The 26,135-nt window shown below is 42.0% G+C and overlaps 1 long non-coding RNA gene across 1 annotated transcript; it reads left to right on the top strand.

The window, feature by feature from the left end:
• Positions 1 to 572: 572 nt before the first annotated feature.
• On the top strand, positions 573 to 24,614 carry LOC104150924 (uncharacterized). Its single transcript, XR_695693.2, has 6 exons — positions 573 to 669; positions 2,738 to 2,969; positions 3,372 to 3,505; positions 22,678 to 22,779; positions 23,122 to 23,318; positions 24,541 to 24,614. It is a non-coding gene; the product is annotated as an uncharacterized lncRNA (long non-coding RNA).
• Positions 24,615 to 26,135: the final 1,521 nt, after the last annotated feature.

Genomic DNA, 26,135 nt, shown 5'->3' with positions numbered 1-26,135 from the left:
TGGGCATAGGGCAGGTTCAATAGCTACTGCACATCTCTTTGAACTACCCACCTCATGTGAAAACTTTCAGGCCAGAAAGCCTATTCACTCTGTGCATATGCAGCGTAATCCTTTTGGCTCCTGAACTTTGGACTTTATGCCCAAATTGAGAGCCAAATTCTTTTTTTAAATACTGTTCTCAGTTTGGCTTCTCCAGTGTGGTAGTAGGTGCCACGCACTAAATGAAGTAAACGTCGAGGGATAGAGGCCATTTGGGCATGACTGGAGCCACAGTTTGATCCCCAGGTCTGTGCAAATAAAACGTTAGTTGACTCTGCCAAGAAAAAATGTTTTATTTCTAGGGATGTATCCCAGGAACTTACTGTTCAGAGTAGTGCCTATGTTCCAAACGTAGGGGTCATCTGAATGACAGTGTATGGTAGCAGATTTTAGGGCAGTTTGTGTAAGCATACGGATTTTTCGAAAGCCTGGAAGAACTGGTCTTTAAGCAGAGGTGGGCTCTCAGCCTTGCTATAGCAGAGGTCAGGTTCCATTGCATTTGTGTATTTCCCTCTGCTTCTTTACCGGAAAACTCGGCAGAGGATCTGAGTTAAGATGTTGTCTGAAGACTGAACCGGGAAGACAGTGGACTTTCTCCGCGGTAAAGAGCAAAACTTCAGCTTAAAAGGAGTGAGTCATGGACTTTCTATTTTATTGGCAATGAACTGAGCTGAAGGATGGGGCTGTACTCTTTTCTAACTCGCTTGCTCTTGTATAAGGTGCACAAGGGGCAGGCACTAGTTAATAGAATTAAAGTTACTTAAAAAAATGTGTGCGATGAAACAAGGTGGGACTCGGTCCTCTATCTCTGCTTTTCCAGATAATCCTGGAAAAGAGTGGAAAAAAGACAAACCACGAAGAAAAGGAAAAAAATTAATGCAGAGCTTTCCAATAGCCTGCAGTAGGCGTTGGCTCAGAACCATGGTTCGTTTGACTTGTCTTTTAATGTTCTGCAGTTTCCATCTATGCCATTCTCAGTAAAGATGCTTATGAATATTGGGAGCCTAGCCTGAAACTAGGAGAAGTTTTCTCCACTACAAAATTGCAGTGGCTATCAGGAGGCACGATGACAGGTGTGAGATTGTGATGAAGCACTTACTCCCCTGCAGCTCTGCCTAGTCTGACAGCTTTTTGGGATGAAATAGAGTTGTGCATTAAGGACCTCAAATTCTTTCCAAGGAATCTCACAGATAGTTGAGAGTGAAGACATTGAGTCATTTCTTGGGAGAGGATTTTGTTTTTATATCCTCAATGCAGGGTGTTGCCATAATATTAATCATTATTGTGGGTAGAAACAAATATATTTAGGCTGCAGTTTTGACCCAGTCTGTTTTTCTGCTTTTCTGCATTGGTATTTGCTAGTGTGAATTGTATTTCGTGGTTTTTTTTTTTTTTTTTCTTTTTCTCTCAGCAACTGTATTTATAATTATGCCAAGCGGGAACAACAGGAAATAGCATGACCCAACTGTACAAGCAAGCCAGCTTTCTGAATTTTTGAATTATAAAGGAAAGTGTTTTTTTTTTTTCTAAATAATCTGATGTTAATGTAACTGCAATAACCTAAAATATAAACGCTATCCCACACTGCCAACAGAACAGGCCTTCTACACAAGGAGGGCCATTTGTTCCCTCTACTGTACCTTCATTCTGGAATTGTGATCTTTGAGAGTTCAGTCTAGATGAAAACATACACACTTCCCCAGGTTATTTCTTTTAGAATTTGAATTTTCTTAAGCTTAAAAAATACAAATTAGTCCTTGAGATCTTCAAACTGTGTTTGAATATGTGGATATCATGCATTAAGCTCTTGGTTTTCCTCCCGTGTTATCGCCTGTCAGATCTCCTCTTTGTGTTCGCTTCTCTGCCACCTTGTCTCATAGGCTGTTGTTTTCCCACTCCTGTCTCAATGCCAATCCCTTTTTTCATTCTGCTTTCCTAAGCCATCCCCCTTCACTTGTTCAGAGACCTTCCTCAAGCTCTCGTCTTCAGCCACATTCAGAAGCAGTAAGCCCCAGTAAGCTAAAATAACACATCCTTTTCTCCCGGTCTTCCTCATCTCTCTTTTTCTCTGTGTTGCTTTTTACACTGCCAACATCTTGGGGCCAGCATTATCTACGTATTGTTTATTGCACAGCACCTCATTGCTTTACATGTAGTTACCTCTAAGTATTGGCACGTTCTTAGTGATCAGTACTTTGTATTTATCAAGCAAGATGTGTTTGAGGGATGCAGTGTTTAGATCTGGATTAGATCTAGGATTATGTATTAAGGCTCACGACTGAAATGGAGCTGTATTTGAGATTTGACAGAATTGCACTCACCAACAAGATTTTGGCCCTGAAATAGAAGGTCAACGTTTGGCTGGTTGCTCCGCCACTTGAGATTAATGGAGCTGTTCCTGGTTGTTATCAGCTTAACTGGACTTTTAGTCCCTTTACAACGTCAAATGTAGGGGGAGGAGGCTTTTTAATTCTAGTTTTGAAACAATTAGGTTTGGGAAAATTTGGAGGAAAAAATGAAAAGCAAGCGTATACTTCCTACAGTACGTTTCTCCCGGCTCTGAAACTTCTGTCTGTGTTGCCCCAGAATGATTTAAAGACTTCAGTTTCTGGCTCTGAGCTCCAGATGCTTCAGGTGCCTTTTACCTTCTCCCTCACCTTTAAGTAAAATATGACGTTTTCCCATCGTGTCTCCACAGTTTGCTTGCTTTCTTTGGCTATTACCTTCTACCTGACTTACCACCGAAGTGAAGTTAGACCTACAGAGGAGACGTTAAATCAGAAATGTCTCTACACTGATAGCAAATCTCTGCAATAATGCTAACAAGCCGCAAGACCTGATTTTTCACCTATCCTGGTATTATGCTGATGTCATCTAATTGATTTCAATGGATTACTCTGGTCAACCTAGTGTCAGGCTCAGAGGCTATAGTAAGTACTTGCATGTTGCTTAACATCAAAGCGTTACCTTTCAGTACAGGCACCCTCCCTCATCCCTGGCAGAGAGAAAATGTAACAACTCCCTCCTAATCTCTCCTGCTCCCTAAACCTAAAAGTGCCAAGGGATTTTGATCAGACACTGTCAAAGTATGAGGCCCATCTTCAAAGAAAGAAAGGAGTTGCTGAGGCTGGAAACATTCATCTATATGTGTGTGTGTGTGTGTATATATTCATCTACATATATATATATATATATATATATATATATATATATTTTAAATGATCTTGGAGGAGGTGGGGAAGGTGTTTTGTTTTTGTCCCTATCCCCCTGTGAGTTCGTGTTGCAAATTCTACCGTGCGTCCTTTGTGGACTGAAATGGAATTGCTTTGCAGCATCTCTGTCTGCTTACGAAGAGTTGCTACTGCTGTCTAAGCCCTGGAATAAGGAGCTGATCTCAGACCCTGTCTGTGCTGAACTGCTAAGAAGAGGAAGAGAAGAGAGAGAAGCCTCCAGGTTTTGTAGACTGGTAAGGATTATCGTGGGAGGCGGATTGGGAGCCAAAGAGGACCTCAGATGTTGCTATGGAATGAACAAAACGATGTGAGGAGTACAGTACTGGTCATGAAGACTTTAGAAGTAGTACTGAAGTTCCTTGAAAATCGTGTCTACCTCTGTCCCTTAGCGTATCAAGCCTTTGTGGTGATCTACAGTGGCATCAGAGAATTAATTGCGTGTAGCAAAAACTGTGAGGGTGGAGGCCTGTTCCCACCTTTGTGGGAACTAAGTACGGAACCTCTTGCTGGAGAGTTAGCAGTAGAGAGACAAGAGTCTTGTATGTGCACAGCGTATCAATGATTGCATAAAATCACACACAGATTTGGAAGGTCTGATCCTCTGCAGATAGAAAAGGCTTTGGTAGAAGTAAGGGTTTGTCCTCATTGCTTCTCTCAGGAGTACAGGTACTACTTTTATGCTAAGGATGGCTTAGCATCCCTACTCGAGGTGGTGACTGTTATTCATTCTGCGCTCCAAATACATCTAGGCTTCGGCAGAAGCGTAGACAGTCCTCCTCACACCGGAGAACTTTTAGTTTTTTAGTGTTGTTTTTGAAGACCTACCAAACTCCTGCGAGGTCTTTGTTTCTTGTAGTTCAAGCTTACACTGCAATTTTTTGTTTCTTACGGGGGGGCGGTGTGCAGGAGGGCTGAGTTTTGTATAAATAAATCCTGAAGCATCTTGTTCTTCACTCTAGGGGTAGAAACGTCCAGCAAATGTTACACTGGCCTAAGTGAATGTGCTGTTCTTGAGCTGTTGAGACCATGTAAATTTTTCATTAGCTCTTTCTCTTTATACTTTTCCTTTTTCTTGGTGTCTGCTAATCAAATTTGAATTCAGTACTTGAATCTAAACTCTGATGTTCACAGTGGATTTGTGATTGGACTGAGATGATTCATCCTGTCTGTGTTGAACCCACCTAATCTACCTGCAGGTTGTATTCATGCCCTTTGTAGCGCAACGTTTCTGTCGCCCAAGCAAGAAAAATAGACCTTCACATGCTTGGCTGATCCGTGTAAGCTGCTGTTTAGTGAATAGGCCCTTTGGTGTGTCATTTTTTTCCTGCTTGTTTGATAAACTTGAGACGTAGTTACTTTGAAGATTGGACATTATCTACCTGGTCTGGGAACAGTTCCATGAAAACTGAGATTGGATCTCTGGGCTGCTGACAAGCTAATTCTGGACATTATGGCAAGCCCCAAGGTCAGTGCGCCTTTCAACAGCAGAATACAATTTCTGATGCATTCATCTCTCCTTTTAAACAGGTCTCTCTCAGCCTGAGTTCCACTTCTTAGTGGTGTGAGTGTTCAAGCTCATATACATTGTAGAGAAGTTTAAAAAATATTGAGATAGGAAAGGAAGAAGACCTTACTTCAGACACTGGAGAGGCAATAAAGTGACGCTGGGGTCTTCACCCCTGTAAGCCTCCATCCATTCCCTTGGTTGAGGGGGAAGAAAAAAACCCCCAAAACCCCAAAAAACCCAAACCCTTGCTGTGTTATAGTAACTTTGGAGTGAAAAGAACCTATAAGCAGATGTTTCCTGGGAGACAAATAGAAGGGGTTTCTTGGATGATTTTTGTCTTGTTATTTATAGGCACCGCCACACCAAGCCCTTTTATTGGCCATTTCAGCAGGGAGGCGAAGGAGTTGAAAAGCTGGTGGTGCTGAGCATAGTTCCTGCAGGGCAGCCCAGGGGTGTTGTGCTAAGGCCAGAGGTGAGGCTGGCAGGACCAGTGTGATTTGTAGGTCCTGCACCTCTTGCAGCTCTCTGGGGAGCATTCACTCCTACAGTTCACACCTGGCAATTGTGTGCAGTTAGGGACTACTGGTATCAGAAGGGACTGTTGGGTGGCTTCTCCTGTGCTGTCAAAACATGTTTCTCTTTCATTATTGGCAATTAGTGTTTAAGCATCGCTAGTCATAAAGTAGAACCCTGGTGCGTGTTGACTTAATATATAGAAATCCCATTTTGCACACAGGAAACCTTGGAAAGATGATTTCTTGGTACGAATAATAAATCATAGGTAATACGTTCTAGCTTCCATTGTCAGATAGTTAATTCCGTTACCTGTGGACTGTCTTCTCTTGTTGCGATTGACTGATTCTTTATTACTGAGTTTCTGCAAAGAAGCTGAAATAGATGTTGGACTTCCTTGCACCTTCAAGTCCCTAACAAGGCAGTCTCCTTGCAGAGTGTCAGGAAGAGCCAGGCCTGCACCTCCTACCCTATGAGATCAGTGTCTCTCCACAGGTGTTGGGTGGTGCCAGAAGAGAAGGTCCACCTCTTTCTTGGGAAGTCAGCCAGGAGTCCTGCTGCTTTCACACTACAGTCTCCTCTGTATCTCTCATCAACAAATCAGCTCCAGGGTTTAAATACGTTCACAGCCAGTTGGAACCAAAGAGAACTGGGAATAAAAAGACCAGCAGTTAGAAACGCTTCAGTTTTCAAGCAATAAGGTTACAAGCATAAACACAGTAACGCTTAATGCTGGAAATTTAAGGGTATAGAGTCTCCAGTGCATTACGTTCCAGGCAATGCAAACAAAGGCACGTGAGGAGAAAGAGAGGTTGTGTCCTGCAAACCAAGAGACACGTGTTCCAATACACTTGCTATGTATGAGTGTGTGCAAGCTGTTATCTGTCTCTGTGCTTTAGTTACTCCAGGAAATGGGGAAAATTGTAGTCAGATGAAATATGCCATGTCAATTATTTTTCTTTCTTATGAAAGATCCTTCCTCTTTATCCACGCCCTGCAATGTGTGCCATGTTTTGCGCACTGTTTCTGAACCCTCTGACTTGCTGACCTTCTTTGGGCAAATAAAGGTCTGATGTAACGTTTCCCGAGTCCCATCTGATACACGTTCCCTTTGATCCTGGCGAAGCTGTTTTACGATGGCCAGAGGCACTGCTGCAGAGCTCCCGGAGTTCAGTGTCTTCTCTGGCAATACCAGGACCACTGTAGACCCTGCCTGTCTGGAAAATCAGGACTCTCCCTGGAGAGACAGTCTTGCTGCCTGTTGGAAGGTAGTGGAGAATGGCAGCTGTGCTTAGACCTTAATAAAGGTCTTTTGAGTAGTATTATGTGTTTCTGCGATGTCTGTAATGGTACATAGTATTAAAAGAGAGGTTAATGTTACTACTACGAGTATCAAGCAAGGGGGAAGGTGCTCTTATTTTTAGTGAAAAGTTTATGGCTTTGTTTACTGCAGGAGTGTCCAGCTCCCTGTGCAGAGATTGCAGAGAGCCTGAAGAGGTGGTGTTTAGCTTATGCCTGAGTGTTCAGGCCAATCTGGCTGAGACTGAGATTATTAGATACTGAAGTTTTGCGTTCAGATCTTGCAGGATTGGAGTGAAAGGTAGCAGAAAACTTACAGGAGCAACTTTCTCCTTTGAGAAGATGACAGGCCCTGTCATCTTGCAGTGAAATTTGTTAAGACCGAGCTCTCTGGTTTGGCTATGCTAGAACTAGATTTGGGCTTCTTCTGGATCTAGGTCTGGATAAATTAAACCAGAGTAGCACGATACATGGTTTGGGGGATTTAATTCCAGACTGTTCATCCCCCAGTTCTGAAGAGGTTCAGATCCAAGGGTCAGATTTCAGGAAATTTTCGTGAAGGGAGTGACTATTTAAAGAGTTGCAAGAGCCCCAGAAACCAGAGTTCTTTGTTCGTAGGCCATATGCAGTGCAGAAAACAGCAATAGCAGCAATCCGTTTCCCTGTGAATTGCAAACAAGCTTAACCCTGAGTTGGAAAGACCATACTCTGGAGAGGTGAAAGGAAATTCAATATCTGAGCTAAGTGTGTTCTGACTTCCTTGGAAGAAAGACTGCCAACTGTACAAAGTTAGGCTGATTATGTGACGAGGACCCATTGTCCACAGAGGCCTCCGTGAGCCAATGACGTTCACGGAGGACTGCAAAATAAGCAGCCCCCCAGGGTGGGGGGTATGGAGGTAGGCAGTAGACCCTTATTACCCTTATCCTTGCTATACTTCGATGCCTTGGAGAGCTTCAAGGTGAAACCTTTGATGTCTCTTTTACAATGATCTGTTTCTCTACATATTTTGACGTATCTGGTTCCAATGGTACTAAAAATTAGCTGTGACTGAGAACTTTTCCAATGCAAAGTACTTGTTAAAATATAACACGTGTCCAGACCAGACTAGACCAGACTTGAATAAAGATTGTACTATTCTCCAAATTATATTGAAAGTTTGGCAATTTTCTTGAGCTTACAATGTAACTTTCCATTGAAGTCTAATTATAGTCTTAACAGCGAAAAGTCTTTCCTGTTTTGTAAAGAATAATACTGACCTTTACCAAGTCCAATCCCTATTTTTAAAGTCTGATATTCAGGGATGTGTTGCTATTTGGCTTTTTTTTTTTCTTTTCAACAAGTGATTCTAAAAGGGAGCATCATCTTTTCCAACCTGTTTTCTAAGCAGTGCCGTTTCTATTTGTCAGCCCGAGCTTCGCTGCAGTATGACAGATGTTTCTGCTGGACTATTTATGTTACCTTTCTTGTGTGCTGCGTTTCTGTCTCCCTTGGTGTGGGTTTTGTCTTTTCATTCTTACAGGATGCTATTTGGCCCTGGCCTACATTTGTCTTCCGCAGCTGGAGGTGGATGCCCCATGACACTACCTCCTTTGAAGCTTTATTTTCTATTTGAGGGAATTTTGCTACAGCAACAAGCAGGTAGCATTTTCTGATAAAGTGAAGGAACTCCCTCTGTCTTCTCTTCATACGAACATTGTCTTGACAGTTGGGTGTTTGGAGTTTGAGACTGGAAACGTTGCTCGCTCTTTACATATTTCCAATAGTCTTAATGCAACTCCCTGTGATGTCAATCCCTTTAATTCAGTGAAAGCTCTGGGCTCTTAGCACTGCTGAAGTCTAGGTTACTAACCCAAAGCAGTATTTGAATAGTATAGTGAAGTATTTACATCAACTATTCTGTGCCTAAGTTTAAGCATTATTCAGATGGATATAAAACTATCTAACTGTGTCATCAGGCAGAAGAAGCTGTGGTTACAATCCATCCTTAGTATTTGTCAGTCTTTTGTTGAAAGACCACAAGATTAAATGCAACTACTATGGGGGAAGTTGTGTGCATTGCTGCTTTTATTCATTACTCTTTCACATATTTTCCTAATGACTGTTTTCACTTGGGAGCTGACTCACTCAATTTGTTCAAGGAGATTACTCTCACTCAATCTGTACTTTGTGGAATACAGGTGCAGTCCTGAAAAGTGATAAATGCCTTTGCTGAGCAGGTCCACTGTCTTCAGCGTCTTGCAGGACTGGGCCTACAGTTTGTTACTGGAAATCCAGATATGTTGCCTGCTGAACCCCTTCTTGTAGGAGCTACTCTGTGAAAAACTGCTTTCTTGGATTCTGAGGATCTTCTCAAAATTCTTTCTGTTTAAGTTTATTATTTTAGGGTTTTCCACTACGAGTGAGATTTATACTGTGCAACTCTGCCAAATCAGAGCAAGGGCTCAAAGCCTTTCTTACCAGATATTTTCTATGAGGGCTTAAAGAACAGATAAATTCGTTCAAAATCAGCTATTTAAATCTTTCTGTAGCAAATATCAGGAAGATTTTTCAGGGAAGGCTTCTATATATGCGTGTTTTTTTATTAATGTTTTCTTTGTCTTTCTCTACCTTAAATACGAAAGGCCAGAAATTCTACTTTGTTCATGCCATAGTTCTCTTTTTGTATCCATATATTCCTAATAGCTTTTGGGAAATTATTCAGAAGCAAAATACTTGCTCATATTTACAAGAACTAGTTAATTAAAGACTTACTCCTTCTGACATAATATGGCTAGACAGGTACTTTTTCATTTGGTAACCTTAGATTCGGATCTTGAAGCCATTATACTGGTCAATAAACTGCTTTCTTGTAATGCCATAAGGTCTTGCCATTACTGAAAGGGGTGGGGGGGAAAAAAAGGAGGAGAAAGGGAAGCAGGTGAGGAGGACAGAAAAAGAAGTGTGATGTTTAGAGTTTTCTTAAATCATAAATGGCTGGTGTGAGACTTATCCAAAATGAAGTAAGTAAAATATTAGATGTTTCTTCTTTATCAAAGTTCATTATTGCTTTTATAGATAGTCTAATTTTAGTTTGGAAATCCTTTATCCTAAAGGTAGCTATGGCTTAGAGCAATTCAAATAGTTTCAGTGCTCTCTGTAGAGTTGATCTCTACAGAGAAATGTGTAGTCTGATTTTCAGAACAAAGGATGTCAAATCAACATTCAAATTCTGGAACAATTTGAGGTTTAGTCATGATTTCTCATTTCTCATATCGTTGTTTACAGGCATACATATTATTTCATAAAAGGCTGAACTAACGCCATCAGAGACCAGTGTCTTCCCTGTTTTCACAGGCTGTTCTTATGATTTATTGTTTGTATTATGGTGGTGCTCAGAGGCCAGGATTCCCATATGCTGGACACTGTGTGGACAGAGGACAAAGTCAATTCCTTCAGTGAGGACTTACTGTTTGTTTGCTTCAACCCTCTCTGAGGAGGAGGTGGCCTTGCTCCTGATGCCCCCAAGAGGGGTGCAGGTTTGTGTTGTCACTTTTCAAAGCTATAAGGTTTCCTCATGTTCCTCACTTACTAGTTAACCTAACGAAAAGGGTTAGCCTCCAGGCATGTGGAGAATGAAGCTGGGGACATGTGAGTGAATGTAGGAGGCACTTGCTTGGGGTGCCTTAGTCCTAAAACCAGGCTAAGAGAAATAGTGTTGCAGAGTATGTTCCCTTGTGTCCTTCCCGTGGTCATGCTTGTGTCTGATTTTGATTTGAGCAGGTGAACGACTCGATAGACCATTAGTAAGCGCTTGACCTACAATGTTCCCCATTTCCCTTTCCAGCTTTGACACTCCCTGTAATTTATGTGGCAATTACACTTCGGTTGTAACTCAATTCCTGGTTTTGTTCTTTTTACAGAAATTAGCACTGAAAGGCATCGTAGCGATGGAGGGCTTGGAGTAACCACCAAGCTATTTGTCTATTTAATAAACATTTTTCAAAGATATCACTTTAATGGCTGGGAGAGCACGGTAGGGCTAACTGTACCTCAGAAGTTCAGCGCTGTTTTTCAGGCTCTTTGAATTTTAGGCTGCAGCGTCAGCACTGAGTGATGCCGCTAAAGGACTGTGAAATGGAAAGCTAGCCCATTCCCCCTCCCTATTCCCCCTGCAAAATAAAAAGCAGAGGAGAAAAACAATGCTACTCTGACTTATTCATCTTTATCCAGTTCCTCTGTCAGTAAGGGGATGAAGCGAAAAATTCAGAACAAAGTAACTTAAAAAATCAAAGGATTAAAACCCTATGTATGTGATCCTGATGAATTGGATGATTCAGAAGATGTTAACCAGAGCAACAGCTGTAATGGAAGGAGAGCCTGTAACAAACAGGTTTTCTGATTTATCGGGGTAATCAAGCATAGAAGTGGGCAGGCACTGGGTGGTACAGAATACCAGTGGTTTTTTTTGTGCTGCCTGGGAGATATATTTGAGCCTCGAGGGAAGAAGTGCCTCCCCTTAATCCCTCTCAAAGATTTTTTTTTTTCTTTACCTGAAAATGAAAGCAGGGCATCAGCATTTCCCTGAATCTTATTTTAAATCTTCCAAAGTTTAAAATAGTTATTGCTTGTTTATTACTATTAATAATGTAACTGCCCTCGTAGGACTCTAAATCCACTTGTTGAGGAGTTTGTTTCCTGACATAAGGGAGGTAGTAAGTGAGGGGGTAAATCTAGAGATGCTAGGCTGATTGGAGAAATGCAACAAATGCCATACGCTGTTTTCAATGTCATTTAGTTTGGTAGCACTAATGGTCTTAAGACTGAAGACTTTTCCAAAAAAAAAAAAAAAAAAAAAAACACCACACCCAAAACCCTAAAATAACTCTTAAAAACCAACTCTATTATTGTTTCCCTTGCCTGCTACAGCAGTGTCCCAGCCTCCCTTTTGTGTGAAAAATCAACAGGAATATGATGCAGATGACATTCAACATGACTTGGTCATGCTTGTGTTCTTAACTGACACTAATCTGCATTGCGATTAGTGGGGCAGAGTTTTTTTTCATCAAGTTTTGGCCTTTGTAATACACATCATGCTTTGAACATGCTTTGCCAGTTTGCATGCAGGCAGCATGCCCTGCACTAGGGCTCCTTGACGCTCCTTGAAATCCCTCAAGTGCGCTTGCTGAAAAATACCAAGTCTTTATATTTATCAGTCTGAGTATTTCCACATGCAGAGTTGTTTTCTTCTCAAGATCAGACCCCAGGTTCTATCCAGTCTTCATTGGGCATTGCAGTGATTTTGAGCTTACAGATGTCTGGTGGCATCATTTATTTCTTGCTGTTTCTTACTGCTGAGTATCTTGCAAGGTTCCTCCGCAGCATGAAGAGTTCATTTCAGTTTCCTGTGAGGTGGTATTATGAGTCTTGTTCACACCTGTATGACACAGGGCCTTGCAGACTGCCTCTGCACGACACTGGCCATAAGTATGCGGCACATGTAAAACTCTAACCACATGTGAGATTGGAAGGGAGAAAATAAGGACTTAGCCTGCCCCAGACTCTTGTTTTCATCTCTATCGCTATTTTTTTCTTAATTTTATGATCTTTCTCACTACCACTTTCGACTCTTTTTTAAAAAAGTAATTTTCTTCTGCTTGTTTCAAGAAGTGCGTGGCACACGTGGTATTTGTTTGTTTTCCTGATGTGGTTGCTGAAGCCAGAGTGAGAAAATGTTGATATATAGCCTCTTGAGATGACTGTCAGCAAGTAGTCTATTCTATTTTGTGTGCATGTGATATCCTCAGATGTTATTTTGTTCGTTCTTTCTATTCTGGCCCCCTTAAAACAGGGTTTTAGGGTTTTTTTTTTTAATATATATGGTGTTGGGGTAAATAACTTCTCTGCAAGTGTTTCAAGGAAATTATTACCGAGTTGTCAGTTTTCTGAGTTGAATACTGTTTCTCTTTCCTGACCGGATGCCAGTTCACAATCACTGCCTGTTCTTAGCTCTTGCCGCTTGCTATTACTACTGTTGGGTTTGCTACTGTTACTGTTGTTAGATTAACATACGCCTTAGCAAAGCAGCGCTTAAGAGCTCAGGCACAGAGACTCCATTCCATTAAGCGGAATCCAGTATCTACCTAAATGAGAAACCTCTGTAAAAATTGCATTGGAACAATATTGCAGAGCATCCAAACAAACCAAAAATTAAAAAATAAATGAAGAGAATAGACTGCCCTTTGTGTCTCCAGGCAGAGCGTGTCTGGGCTTCAGTATGTATTTCTCCCTAGTTCATGATTTTGCAGCTGAGTGAGTCCCATCAGAACCACCTCTTCACCAGTTTTTTACCTGCCCCAAGATACTCCTTTCTCCTCTGAACCTCCCTACAATTTTTCTGCTTCAAGTACCCCCAAGTCCGAGCCCCTGAATCCACTGTTGTTCCCTGCTTGGATACGGCTGCTGGATCCCTCTTCCCTCCCATGCTGTTGTTAGCACCAGCTCTTGCCATCTTGCCGGCTGTTCTGGTCAGCCGAGCCCACCTATTTGTTCACCCCTCACTGCAGAAAGCAATTCCCCATCTTCTGGAGCACAGCTCTGGTAGCAATTTAGCAATTAGCTCTGGTAGCAATTTAAGAGAACCTGGACGCCAGCTGGGACTTCCAAGGAAGAAAAATAAGATGTGTCTGAGAGAAAACAGGTGCACCACAGCTCTGGGTTTGGTGAGCTCTAACAATACATCTGATGAAGCAGCAAAAATATTTTGGGTAACCTTAAGAGAAGCTGTCTCCTGCACTACATTATCATTAGTAATGGCACATTCCTGGTTTCAGTAAGTATATCAAGGATGTTTATTTTAAGGAGAAAGGGCACACTTTATTTTGCACAGAACATGTTTGGGAATGTTTGTCATGATGTGTCAGTGACAATCTGAAAGACCTGGTGTTGCCCTCTTTGCATATCACTTTTTGACTCCCTTGGCTCCCATCAGTTTGCATTCTTTGTATTGAACGTGTCTCCCCCAGTGAAATGTTGATAATATTTTTAACAAAAATAGAGCTCTTATAATTGATACCTGTAAGAAACAGAGCTCCGAAAGCATGTTTTAACCTGTGTATTTTGTAAACACAACATGAAAAATTCACAGAGAATTTCTGTTACATCCTGAGGCAACTGTGAATCTTGTCCAAAGTGAAAGCTAGGGAGTTAGACAGCGTGTAAGGAAGAAAAAGGGGAACAAAGAGAAGCCCAGACGGGAATGTACAAGTAACTGAACTTGCGATTAGTAGGTCTTGTGCACTCAGCACATGTATATACCATATATATGCCAGAAGGCACCATCTATACTGCCAGAAGGTTTTATGCCTGTTTAGGTACTTGACCTACCTGAAGAGCAGAAGATGCACTGACGCTGCCTCTGTTGGCAGCACAGACAGTTGTTCAGTCCTAGGAGAGCCACCATGGAGACAGTGTCAGCTCCAGGATGAGCATTTTCCATGCCCTGAGGTGACCTTGGGTGCAAAACTCTGGCAAAGCTTTACAGTGTAGACATGGCCTAAGGCAGGTGGAATTTGCCAAATGTAGTTTTTAATGAGACGGCCCAATGAATGTAATGCCCCTAAGGGCTGGGGCCCTAGGAACGTGCCATGCTGTGGCAAAATAAGCCTGTGAGCGTTTTCATTCACCTCGCTGGCTAGACCGAGCCTGGCTTCTCTGGGGAGGCAATAGGGAGAGGCTCACACCCAGGGAAGCTCGGAGACCTGCCTTTTCCTCTGTTTTTTTTCAGTGGTGCCTCTTTGCAATGATCAGGAACCATCCTTATCTGTGTGCCTCTGGTGCACGCAACAGCAGTGTCCTGAGTCCACGACGGCCTCGATGAAGGGATACTAAATGCTACCGTACCTGACTGTGAACGGTTGCGTGGTGTAGGCCCAGCGCAGAGCGAGGCAACGGGCACGTTGTGTACTGGAAAAGAACAGTGTGGGCTGGGGAGGTTGCAATGGCAGGGAGATGTGACCCCACTGAAGTGCCCGCTAGTGCAGAGGGACCACATCCAGGCAAGTGCTACAGGCAGGGGTCTCGGCTGTGCACCTGCCCTCCTGTTATGAAGGCTTGTGGTGTAGGATGTTTTAGGTGGGAATCTACCACTGAGACACTATAATTCATGGCCACCGTGGAACAATGCAGTAAATGATTTTTGTTATAAATATGGTAATTCTAAAAAGTGTATTTACTAGTATGACCAGGTTTCATCTCAGGTACTTGAGGTACAGGATCGGAAGTAGTTGCATATTATTGTACTCCCCTAAAATGTTGCGATACCACCGTTATAAATATCAGCAAGTTCTGTACCTCTCCGTGTAAGTTAACGTGCGTGTCTCTGCACAGACGTGTGTCATGTCGTGCAAATACTGCCTCGTGATTCTCAACACTTCTACAATGGGAAGCATAAAGACAAGATTAGCAAAAGGATTTCTAAAGGACTCTGAAGGGTTGTTGTAATTAAGATGAGTTTTAGGAGAAGAGTGAGTTTTTTTGGGGTGGGTTTTTGTTTGTTTGTTTGGTTGGTTTTTTTTTGGCGAATCCTTTAATGTCGTCAGCTGGAAAAGCTACTTGCTGCGTATGTGGCTTGCGGATGAGAACCAGAACCCACCGGTCTGTAAGGAAGGCACTGATCTCTGGTCAAGGCGCTCCTATGTTCAGCACCTGCTGGCAGATGCATAGCCTTTTAAATGTCTTGGAAACTGATGCTTGATTGAATTTTCTCTCATTTCTAGACAATTTTTTTTCTCCTTTCACAGAGCTTTTTGTTCTTTTAGATTGATTTAATTGTAGATTAAAACGATTAGCAACATATGGTTTGAGAGACCTCCTGGATGTGCATCAGACTACTCCCAGCAGGTTTGTCTGTCTTTTGCTGGCAAAAGTTTAAATTGCAAAGGGAACCTAATGGGAATGCAAAGAGCTGCAGTCCTAAAAAACAGCTCTCTGAGCAAAATCTCTCTGAGCTTGAGAGAAATTAGTTCTACTTCCTCAAGGAGATAAGAAAACAAACGTGATCATTCCTTGGCTCCAAAATATTTTTATTCAACAGAGTGATTTTTGTTTAGAAAGACATTTAGAGCTCACCTGCTTTGACAGTAGCTTGCTCTCTGACACTTATCTTTCTTTAGATTGTAAGCAAAAATAAACGGATGTTGTTCGCTTTGTGAAACTTGGAAATGTGTTGAGAGGTGACACTATGCTACAAACATAAGTTTAAGCCAGAAGAAAGCCCTAGAGGATGAGAGCACAGCGCTGCAATAGGCTAAGGTATATGTTAAGGGAGGGGAAAAAAGATTGAACTCTGAAGCGCTGCTTGTTTGGCTCCCCCTTCTCCCATTTCTGCTCTATGAGCACAACCTAAAATGTATCCCCTGCTGATATGGAGGTCACACAGTTTATTTCTGTCGCACCCACATGATCTTTTCAATAACAAGGGAGCATGAATCAGAAGCTTATTTAACACTGAAAATATATGGTGTTGTTTTTATTATGACAACATCCAAGGGCCAGTCCAGATCAGGGCTTCATCTACTACACGTTGAACCTATTACAAGTCGAACACGTTGTGTTGTCGATTCTCTGAAAAATTTCGAACAAGGATGTACCAAAGGAATGCAATAAGCAGCAGGAGGGGAAGGAAGGGTGAAGGAGCTGAGGTGTTGGGTGGTCTACACAATGCTAGGAAAGAGAACAAAAGGCTATGCTCTTAAAAACTGTCACATAACTATATAGGCAGGTAATTGAATGATAAGACTTGGAACAGAGGAAAAAATCTTCTTTGTTTAACTAAACACTGAAGACATCTGAGAGATGTTGAATTGATGTGGGGCAGGAGTGGGAGGAAGGAGGGCAGGCAGGTGAGCAGATTAGCAGCGTTGTTGCAGCTTGCCCGTATAGTCTTTATTTCCTCAATTATATTTATTTGATGGGATACTGTTGATAGAAGCGTGGTCTGGAAAATAAAATCTACCTATTTAAAAGGGTCTAGCTATTTAAGAAATATGCTATTGTGTGCCCCCACTGTTTTTTCGGGACTAGTGACCTACACGTGAAAACCTGACTGGTGGTGGTTGCCAAATAAACTGCAGAAGAAATGAAGAAGTGTTTCATGCTGAGGATAAAAGATGGGGAGGAGAGTGAATGAAACTAGAATGTTGCCTAGTGCAAAAATACTCTCTTTCTTCACATCTTCCGCTTACAGAATCACAGAATCGTTTAGGTTGGAAGGGAACTCTGGAGATCGTCTAGTCCAACCTCCCTGCTCAAGCAGGGTCACCTAGAGCATGTTGCTTAGCTTATTAAAGACAATAGTGTTCTCTCCATGATCTCAAACGAAAACTCGGAGATGAAAAGTCAGAAAGGCATTTAAGTGACCTTCTGAGCTTGGATACTACTGCTGTTTCCTGAAAGGAGAAAAAAAAAAAAAAAAAACAGATGCTTAATCAGAATCATAAAATTATAAGACTAATGATACTGTCCTTTAACTTGAATGCTTCTGCTGGAAGAGGAAGATGACACTCAACATCTTCCTGTCTCTGGAAACTCAGCGGGGTCGGAGGCAGTATTCATGGAAATCTCAGTTAGGAAGGTAGTGTCCAGCAACTTCACAAGTGAGCTTTCAGGAGCACTGCCTTTGCAATACAGATAGCATTCATATATGACTTCCTTTATGATGGGGCCCTACAGTGAACTGTTTGGGTTTTGTTTCTGAAATTTCTAGCCAGTTGGTCTTGCAAAGAACAAATATATGTTGGAGCACTAGGGCATTTCAGCCCTACAAGAAGGAAATAATATTTTAAGGGAAATCATATTTTGGGCCTAGCTAGTTTGACATTGACTAGTGCTGCCAGGGCTTTAGGTATTACTGAGTTAAGCAAACTTTTCCATCACCTTCCAGAATCATCTGGAATATCCCCTTTTACGTGACATAAATGCTTGCAAGCTGCCAGGTGATTAGCAATGTTTGCTGCAGTGTGGCCAACAGAGGGTGTCTCAGGAGACTCTGTTTCGCTACTGTAATTTTCAGTAAAGATTTGGTCAAGATTTGAAACTGTCTCATATAATGCATTTTAGAACTTTAACTTAAAATTTAGACCTGCCAAGATCAAGATTACTGGTGTTTCTGGCTGAAACAACCTGATTTTTTCCATTGTGGTTTGCACATCAAGTTATGGATGACCATTTTATCTCTCTGGCTTCAGAAAAGACAAACACTGTATCACTTCCGAAGTGTGGGGAGAAAAATCTACTAAAATATTAGCGAGACTTTTCAAAGGGTTGCAGATTAATCTGATATTGTACAAATAAACACCAGAAGTGTAGGTCCTAGTGAAAGGATTTACAGCCTAAAATAGACAAGCCACTATTTAGGTTTTGAAGAAAGAGTAGATGTGGAGGAATTAATGGTTTTGAGGAGGAATCTGAAATGAGAGGGCATATGGCAGACAAAGTGAAAGACTTTTCAAGAGTAGAAAGCAGCGAAAACCCAGCCACGAAATAAAGCGAGGAAGAACTGAGGAGACCAGGGAAGGAAATAAAAACGGAAATGACAGCAGGGATATCGGAAAGGTTGGTAGCTAATTAGCTCGTGAAGTCACGAGCAATTTCCTGCAGATGAAAGATGCCACTGCAAACTCTCTGAACGTGTTCTTGTCAGGTTGTGAGTTGCGGGTTGCACCGCGTTGCACCAGTGCAGCACTGGCTGATTTTGTTAGTGCAAGGAGATGCTTAAATGGAGTTGGGTCTTCAGTGTTTTAAATTATGCCCCTAACGGTTCTGGTTCGTACAGTTCTGTGGAAATTGCGATGGTCCTCTGGGCACGGTCAGTGGTGGTGCCCGCAGTGTTTCAGCTCTCAGCTTTTTGGGTCCACTGAATTCTTGAGATATTTTGCAGTGGAACTGCTTTGATTTCATTGTTGACTGTACCAGACGTGGAATATTACTTGGAAAAGCTGCTGGGTATAGGGATGTCCTATTCTTGTGGAGCAAACTTGCATTGGGGAGCAGTCGTCATTTTAAAAGTGACTGGATGGTGAACTGCAACAACGTTTTTTCATTGACCCAGGGCCATAATATCCCTGATACGTGCGTGTGTGTGTGCACGCATGCATATATACATTTACATATTTACAGTCCAACCCTAACAGAAATGGCATAAAAGTCATAAGTAATGACTCTAGCTTGCTATAGAGTCGCCTTCTGGATAGGAAACTATAATTTATGCATGTCTCCATTGTGTGCGTGTATACACACGTGCACACATATATATTTGTATATATCAATTATAGATGTATAACTCATTACAGAGAATGGATTTTTTTCATGGTGATTAACCTTTCCTTTCAGGTCCTTTAAATACTCTAGATTGTAAAGTGTAATTAATAATAGCCAGGAGTTTTGCTTTCTTCATAGGAAACTTATTATTCTTTTTTTCTTCCAAGATGTTTCATTTGTTTTGTATGTTAACAAAAAATGCACAAATGGTCTTGCAGAGAGTGGAGCAGAGAAGGCCCTGTCGATTTCTGGAAAAAAAAAAAACAAAAAAACTCTGCATTGGTAGATGAATGGAAAAATTAGTGAAAGAGTTATCTTAGCTATGACTTTCTGAAAATGTGAAAAATAGGCCAATATTTAGACTTTCGAAATGAAGTTAGTTAAATTAATTAAGCCATTTAGTCCCTTTTATCTTTTCCCAGCTGAAATCTAGTTAAACAGATTTAATGTTTTTTTTTAAAGAAAAGAAATGCATTTGCAGTGCGAAATCATCAGATGCGTTTGACATTGCTGCTTTCTAAGCTATGGAAATGCAGGTTTATGAAGAAAAATATGGTTGATATTAGTAATTTCAAGTAGCCTTTCTTCTATGTATTATTCTTCACTTGGAGACAGTAATATTATTCACGCTTTTTCTAGTTATAACATGGCTTGGTGCTTTAACTGTGCAGAGTAGGAATTACCATGCGTTAATCACAATGCACGTACGTGGTGCAGCACTGGCACAGTAAACACCTCTATGCATATAAATCGTGGACCAAAACGAGAATATTTCTTCAGAGTAATATTAAGATATGACCTCACTCTGACACTACACAAAGATTATTTGTGCCCTGATATTAACATCCTATGAAGAATGGAGAAAAGAGCCAGCAAAAATCTGAAGCACCGCGCTGAGTCCTTCCGGAGGACCTGCTGTGGCGTTAAGAGGAGCTGAGGCCAGGGCTGACAGTCTTGTTCTTTGCAAGCTAGTTAGAGTTCGGAGAGTCCCGAAATGAAGCAGATCACAGCTGCAGGAAACTTTCTGGGATGAAAGACCTTAGATAGGGGGTACTCCTTATTACTTCTGTATTAGGTATTCAAGGAATCAGTCACTGCAAGTGACATTGGACAGACAAGTATATTTACTTGAAAAATAGTGAAGACATAAGTTAGGAAAGGGCGAGTTCCTAAAATTATGTTAAAGTGCTGCAATGCCAGGTGACCTCCTGGAACAGTCATGGACAGCAGCCAAAGGGACAGGCAAGTCAGATAAATTAAGGAAACATCTCAAATGGATCCCCCATGAGAAGAGCCAGTTTGGTTTTCCAAGTCAGCAAGCAACATAAAGCTTGCGGAAGCCGTCATTGCATAACTTGTGCAAGTGACACTGTAGTCTCCTGGGCTTGTGTCAGCGTGGAGAGGAGCTATGCAGTAGTCCTGCACCGGCAGGAGCAGGAAGAGATGCACCAGTTGTTCTAGTAGGCGTTTTCCCTACTCATCAAAAAGGAATAGGCATGGGCAAATTGTGGGGAATGCTGTGCTGCTAAATAGCCTTCTGTCTAGTTATAGCATCTTGCCTTCTGTTTCTAAGTGCTTCATAGAAGCACTAAGAAAAAGTAATAGAAAAGACAAAGAATGTAAATATTATGGTTCAGGGATATCGGCCCCAGTCCAAGTGCAAAAAACTGCCTTTCAGTGAAAGCCCTGAGGGGCTGCTAGCTCAAAGGATTTTGGAGATGTAGAGAGGCAGCTAAGTGATTTACCTCTTCTCTGTCGGTCAGAGGTTTCACTGTCACCTCCTATTGATGGCAGATGAATTAAAAATAAGGAAGAACATCCCTCCAAAGCAGTTTGGAGAGGGCCGAAACACAGCCCTGGGAGGGTGCAGCCACAAGGTGATGGACACTTCTTCAAACGACCGGAAGATTTTTCTGCTCAGAGTGGGAGTGTCAATGTAGAAACAGTTTTTGCTCGTGTCTCTGACCTTCTGATGCAAAAGGCTATTTCAGTGCATGATAAAATGCTTAGAGTAAAAACCCACAGTTCTGGGGCTCTATTTTAGGAGAATATTTTACGCTGCATAAACATATAGTGATCTTAATGTTGCTTTATGTTTTAAGATTAAAGGGCTACTCAGAGATATGTTAGGACTAAAATGTGGGGTAGACATCACTTGTTATTTTGCTTTTTACAGACTCTGGTATGAGTGGGAATATCTGTGAGTTGGAAAAATATTCGCGAGGCCTCTGGAAGCTGTGTGTTTGGATTTAAAAGTGACCTTATTGTGTTTAGTGTCGGAGCTAAAAGGTGACCCTGGTATGAACAGAAAGTGAAGCAGAAAACTACGGTTTGGCTTCTCTGAATCAGCAATGGGCAAAACCAACCAAGATCCTCAATGGAAAAGATGAATGCTTAAAAAGTTTTGGGCTTAATCTAAATGTTTAGGTTAAGGACGTTGTTCTAAAACCATACAGTTTTCTACAATAGCATCTCCTCTGTCTACATATGAGAAAGAGGCCTGAGTATATTATATTCAATGAATGCCTCGCTAAAGAAACACAAGCTCATAGATTTTGATACTTTTGTAATTTATTTTTCTCATCTGGTTCTGCATAAGCTCTCTGTGTTGGCAATATTAAAATATTTTCTAATCTGTGGTTAGTGCATAGTAGCAAGAGGAAGGAAAAGAGTTGGCCTGAACAGGGGGTATGTATTTGTCTTTTACGTCTCAGCCAGGGCTTTGTCAGAGTGGCAGAAGTGAGATGGGTTAAAACTCAGACGGGCTGTTGAAGTTGCAGTCTGGTTTTCTAGTTTAGAAGAGCCGGATGACAGAAATGGTAAGAATAATTGTAAATTCTAGGTGAAAAAAAAGAAAATGGAAGGGAATCCTTGAAACTGTAAGAAAAGGCCTAAAGCAGTCCTTAAAAAGGAAAAACAGCTTTGAACATTATTGTAGTCCCAGTTTGAGTGTTTTGCTTGTATTTCAGTGACTACTTTTCTCTCTGATGCTCTATTTGAACTTACCTCGTGATATTTACTTGCTATCTAGTTCCAGTCAAGGAAATGAAGAAGACTGAGGTGTAATCAATGAGCTACCCTTGAGAAAATAAATACTGTTACGCTTTGTACTAGCAGACTGGATAAAGCCAGCAAGAAGGATTAGTTCTTTAGTTGCAGGACTTTTGTTGTTGTTGAGAGGTTTTGAGATTGAGCTTTACGAGAAACCAAAACAGAGGTTGTAACGCTTTCTAAGTGCTTTAGATACTGTAAATCCCTCCTCTGACCGTTTTTTTCTCCCTGCATCTACCTCCTTCTCCTTCTTCCTCTGCCTAAAAACAATAAATCAAAAAAAACATTTAAACAGTGGAAATTTGACAGTCTGACCACATCATATCCCGCAGTCACGTTGGGGGTGTCTTCATCTGCTGATCCTCAGTCTTCATTATGCTGCAACATACCGCTGTATGCAGTTGGCACCAGAAGCTTTAGAGAAGGGCTCTGCAGCTCCTCGGGCAGAATGACTTTGCCCAGTGGTTCCCCGTGATGTGTGAAATGCGCATTTGATGCTCACATTTTGATGGTGAGGACTGCTGTGCTTCAGACAATTTAACTCCCTTCCTTCCTGGCTGACTGTGTTAAAAGGATAGTATCTGATGTGCGGCAAAAGGATGTCTGGTCTTGTCAGAGCCCTTCTCTTCTCTGGGAGGCCTTCATGGGAAAAAAGTTGTGGGTGAGGGCAGAAGGTAATGTGGGTTTGGGGCAAAAATTGTTCCTAACGTGTTTCTTGTTTTATTTTTTTTCCTGTAGGGTTTATAGGAGACTTAGTAGGAAATATGTGGCCATAGCACTCTGCTCCTTCACCACAGACTCTTGGAAGACTGTTCGTTTTCCTCATCCCCAAAAATGAAGGTGATCATCTTTTATCTCGCTTCTTAGCTAAACTGTCACAAAATGCCACCTCAACATTTGAAAAGTGCTGAGTTTATTTGGAAAGCATTAAGTCTTGCAAAGGATTACATTGGAAGAGGGGCCAGCTGGGCTGGAGGGCAGGTGGGCTCTGAGGAGTGTTAACTGCTGGAAGGAGAAGATAGGGAAGGAGAAGGCTCCCTATTAAAGGGCTGGATACCGAGGACTGGTCCTGTGCAAATGATCGGAGCTCCCAAGTACTGGCATTTATACTGTGCTTCAAGTGAGACCAAAGGATGGAAATCTGGCTGTCTGAGTTATTTTTGGATTTTTATTATGTTCAAGGATTAATTTGGATGACAACAATGGTGGTTTTAGTGCAACACGTAGAATTAAAAAAAGCAGTCTGGCAGAAGATCTGAGAAGCAGAAGGTGAAAATAAATAAAATGGAGCAGTGAAGAATGCAGAAAGAAACAGAAAGTGTTCAAAGGCATGTAAACATGATGAGGGCTGGAGCCAAATTCATGTACAAACAACAAAGGTACAAATCCTCTTCCCTCCTTTTCTCCTTCCCCACAACAACGTGCATGTGCAGCCCCTGCCCCCTCCTGCCTTTACTCTCCTGACAGAATTTCAGCAAGGAATTGAGGAAAAAGGAGGCAGATGTGACTATGTGGGAAGTTGCTTTGCCACTCAGTTGTGAATGGGAACCACATCATCATATGTAGTTTGTGGGAGGGGGATTTATTCTTTCAGGATTTTGAGAAAGACTTACGATTCCACCTGGATTTACGCACAATAGCTTTCCTGTCTATATTCTTTATCTTCCTTTGAGAGCTCTCTGACTAAGTTATTTTCCTCCTGGGATGTATAAAGTATACTCTCACCTACACTGGGATCAGAGATTCTTGAATACAAAGGCCTTTCCTGAAGGCCTTTTGCAAATATTGTCCGTTGCTATCAGATTTCCCCTGGAGCTCATCTCTAGGGCCATACTCAGGTTGGGTGATGTAGTAGGGCATGTTGAACTCAAAATGGAATGGCTATATGCTGAGAGACTGGTCAGAGGTAGTTCACACCAAGTCACTAAACTAGCAAGTCATTTAAACATATGTTTAATTATAATGATTTTTAAGTCATCTCACTGAAGTCAACGCCTGAGCTTAAAGTTGAAATCATGCTGAAGTGCTTTGCTGGCTTAACGCCCAAAGTGGCTTTCAGCGTATTATAGGCAGCCTTTCCTCGGATGGTGGTGAATTAGAATTGTGCTAAAGTGTTTCTAGCAAGATGAAAAATGACCTCCCATCTAAGGATTTTATTGCTTTTTCCGTTTTCTATGAACTCAAAAATGAGGCCATTTCTATGAAAAATGGCAGTTGAGAATATGAAATTTCCAGAAGAAATGGGGACCCCTTTTCTAACAGAAGTTGAGTGCATGGTGAACAATTCTTTCTGGAGAAAATATGGTATTATCTCTGGAAATGGTGGTCCTGTGTGAAGCTTTGGGCCTGCAAAATGAACTAAATGCTGCAAACTAAATTCTAGTTCTAATCTTGATCTAAACTAAATTTACTTTATGGCTCAAATCCTCTGCTGAGGTTTATGTGACTGGTCATCCATGACTGCCCAAGGGCCAGCGTGAGAGGGCTTCAGAGATGCCTGTGGGTCTGAGCATCCATTTACTGATGGAGAGTCTGTGTTTACAATGAGGTGAAATGTATATATTCTCAGTGCCTGTAAACAGTTGTCTTATAATTTCTCAGGAAGGAAGAACTTACTTAGTGAGTCCACCCAAAATCCTGCTCATGAAGAGGAGAGGGTTGGTGTTTCCAGTGCAGAAGGTAAGTAACGGCCGACTGATAAACAGTGTCTGATAGTTTCTGCTCTTCTCTGATCATTTCTGCAGACCCACTTGTCCTGCTCTAGGCAAAGTACTCCTGAATAACTATGTTTTTCCATAGTTTGTAGATGTATAGGTTTTACTCCTTGACCGGACATGCACTTTCTTTGCAAACATCTGTGAATTTAAAATGGTCTTACTTTCAACACCTTTGGCAGTTGGATTTGATTGTTTCAAGTGGCAACTGAAGAGGAAAACAAAAAGAGCGTTACATTACAGTGGCTGGAGCAGACTCATTGAAAATCCAAATATTCAGAATTCTTTCTTTGTGCATTGTTTGCTTGAGCTGTTTTGGAGTTTTTTGATTTAATTAGTCAGGGAAAAAAATACAAAGCAGCAAGAGCAAAAAAAAAACCCCAGACTGCTCCGGAAATGGTATGACGTTTTTTCTTTACCTTCAACTCTATATCTTGCCTGCACTTTGTTGCCAACAATTGCAGAAGTCTTGCCTGTGTCAGGAAGGGGGATGAGGGCACTGGAGAGATGTTGACTGTTTTATTTATGATTATCTTGGTAGCATTAAATAACACACTCTACTGTCCATTCTGGTATCTGATGACTTTTGTGGCATTGAGTCCAAGGGCAGAAACCCCAGCAAGGGCAAAGAGGGCTGGCTGCGTTTTGCAAACGTCTTTTGTCAGGCAACCTGTTACCGGGGTTTGGTGCCCCCCCCCCCCCCCCCCGAGCCCTGGCTGGCGGCGCGGCCCTTGCTCCCGGCGCACCCTCCGTGCACATTCTGCGCATACCACAAGTGACTTTGCTTATATAACCTGCGCTACGCTGCCTTCCTCTCCCCACGTAGGTGAACTGCAGGCTGCCCTCGCTTAAACAGCACCGCCATCCTCACCCGCACAAGTCAGTCTTCGTTTCTGGTCCCGTTTCTCTTGTTCCAAGAGCTAAGCACTGAGGTCTCAGTCTGGGAGCGTTTCTGTTCGGGGCAGAGCTCAGGCAGTTGTCTAACGGCTGCAGAGGCTGAAGTGATTTTGTATGTTCCTCTCCTGAATCCAAATCCTAAAAACTGTTCACCCTGAAGAACTGCATAGCAATCCCATTCAGCAGTATCGGTGACGGGAGGTGGCAGGCTGGAGCCCAGTACTGGAGTGTGCTGTTGCTGCTTCATTGAAATTCCTTGTGCTGGGCAAACCCGTGCACCATCCCGAGCCGCCACCTCTCCTTCCAGGAGGCAGGAATGCTAGCGCCCGTCTTGTAAATAACCAAGGTCCTCACAAGAAGAGATGCTTCAGGTGCAAAGTGTACCTACACACATTTGAAAGACTGCCATTAAAATAGATTTGCCCAGGACTTGAGGTCAGGTTTCAGTTTTTCTGGCCAGGTCCTGGTGATTTCAGAACAGTGAGCTTTTTTGTATTTGGATTGCTCCATCGGTGATGTCAATAATAACTGGTAATAAATTATCGTACCAGTAACGATGCTGTCGATGTCAGTAACACCAATAAA

Source organism: Struthio camelus, chromosome 11 (genome assembly GCF_040807025.1).
Source record: "Struthio camelus isolate bStrCam1 chromosome 11, bStrCam1.hap1, whole genome shotgun sequence".
NCBI lineage: Eukaryota > Metazoa > Chordata > Aves > Struthioniformes > Struthionidae > Struthio > Struthio camelus.
Note: the sequence above shows the minus strand (reverse complement) of the source record. Positions and strands in the feature narration are given on the sequence as shown.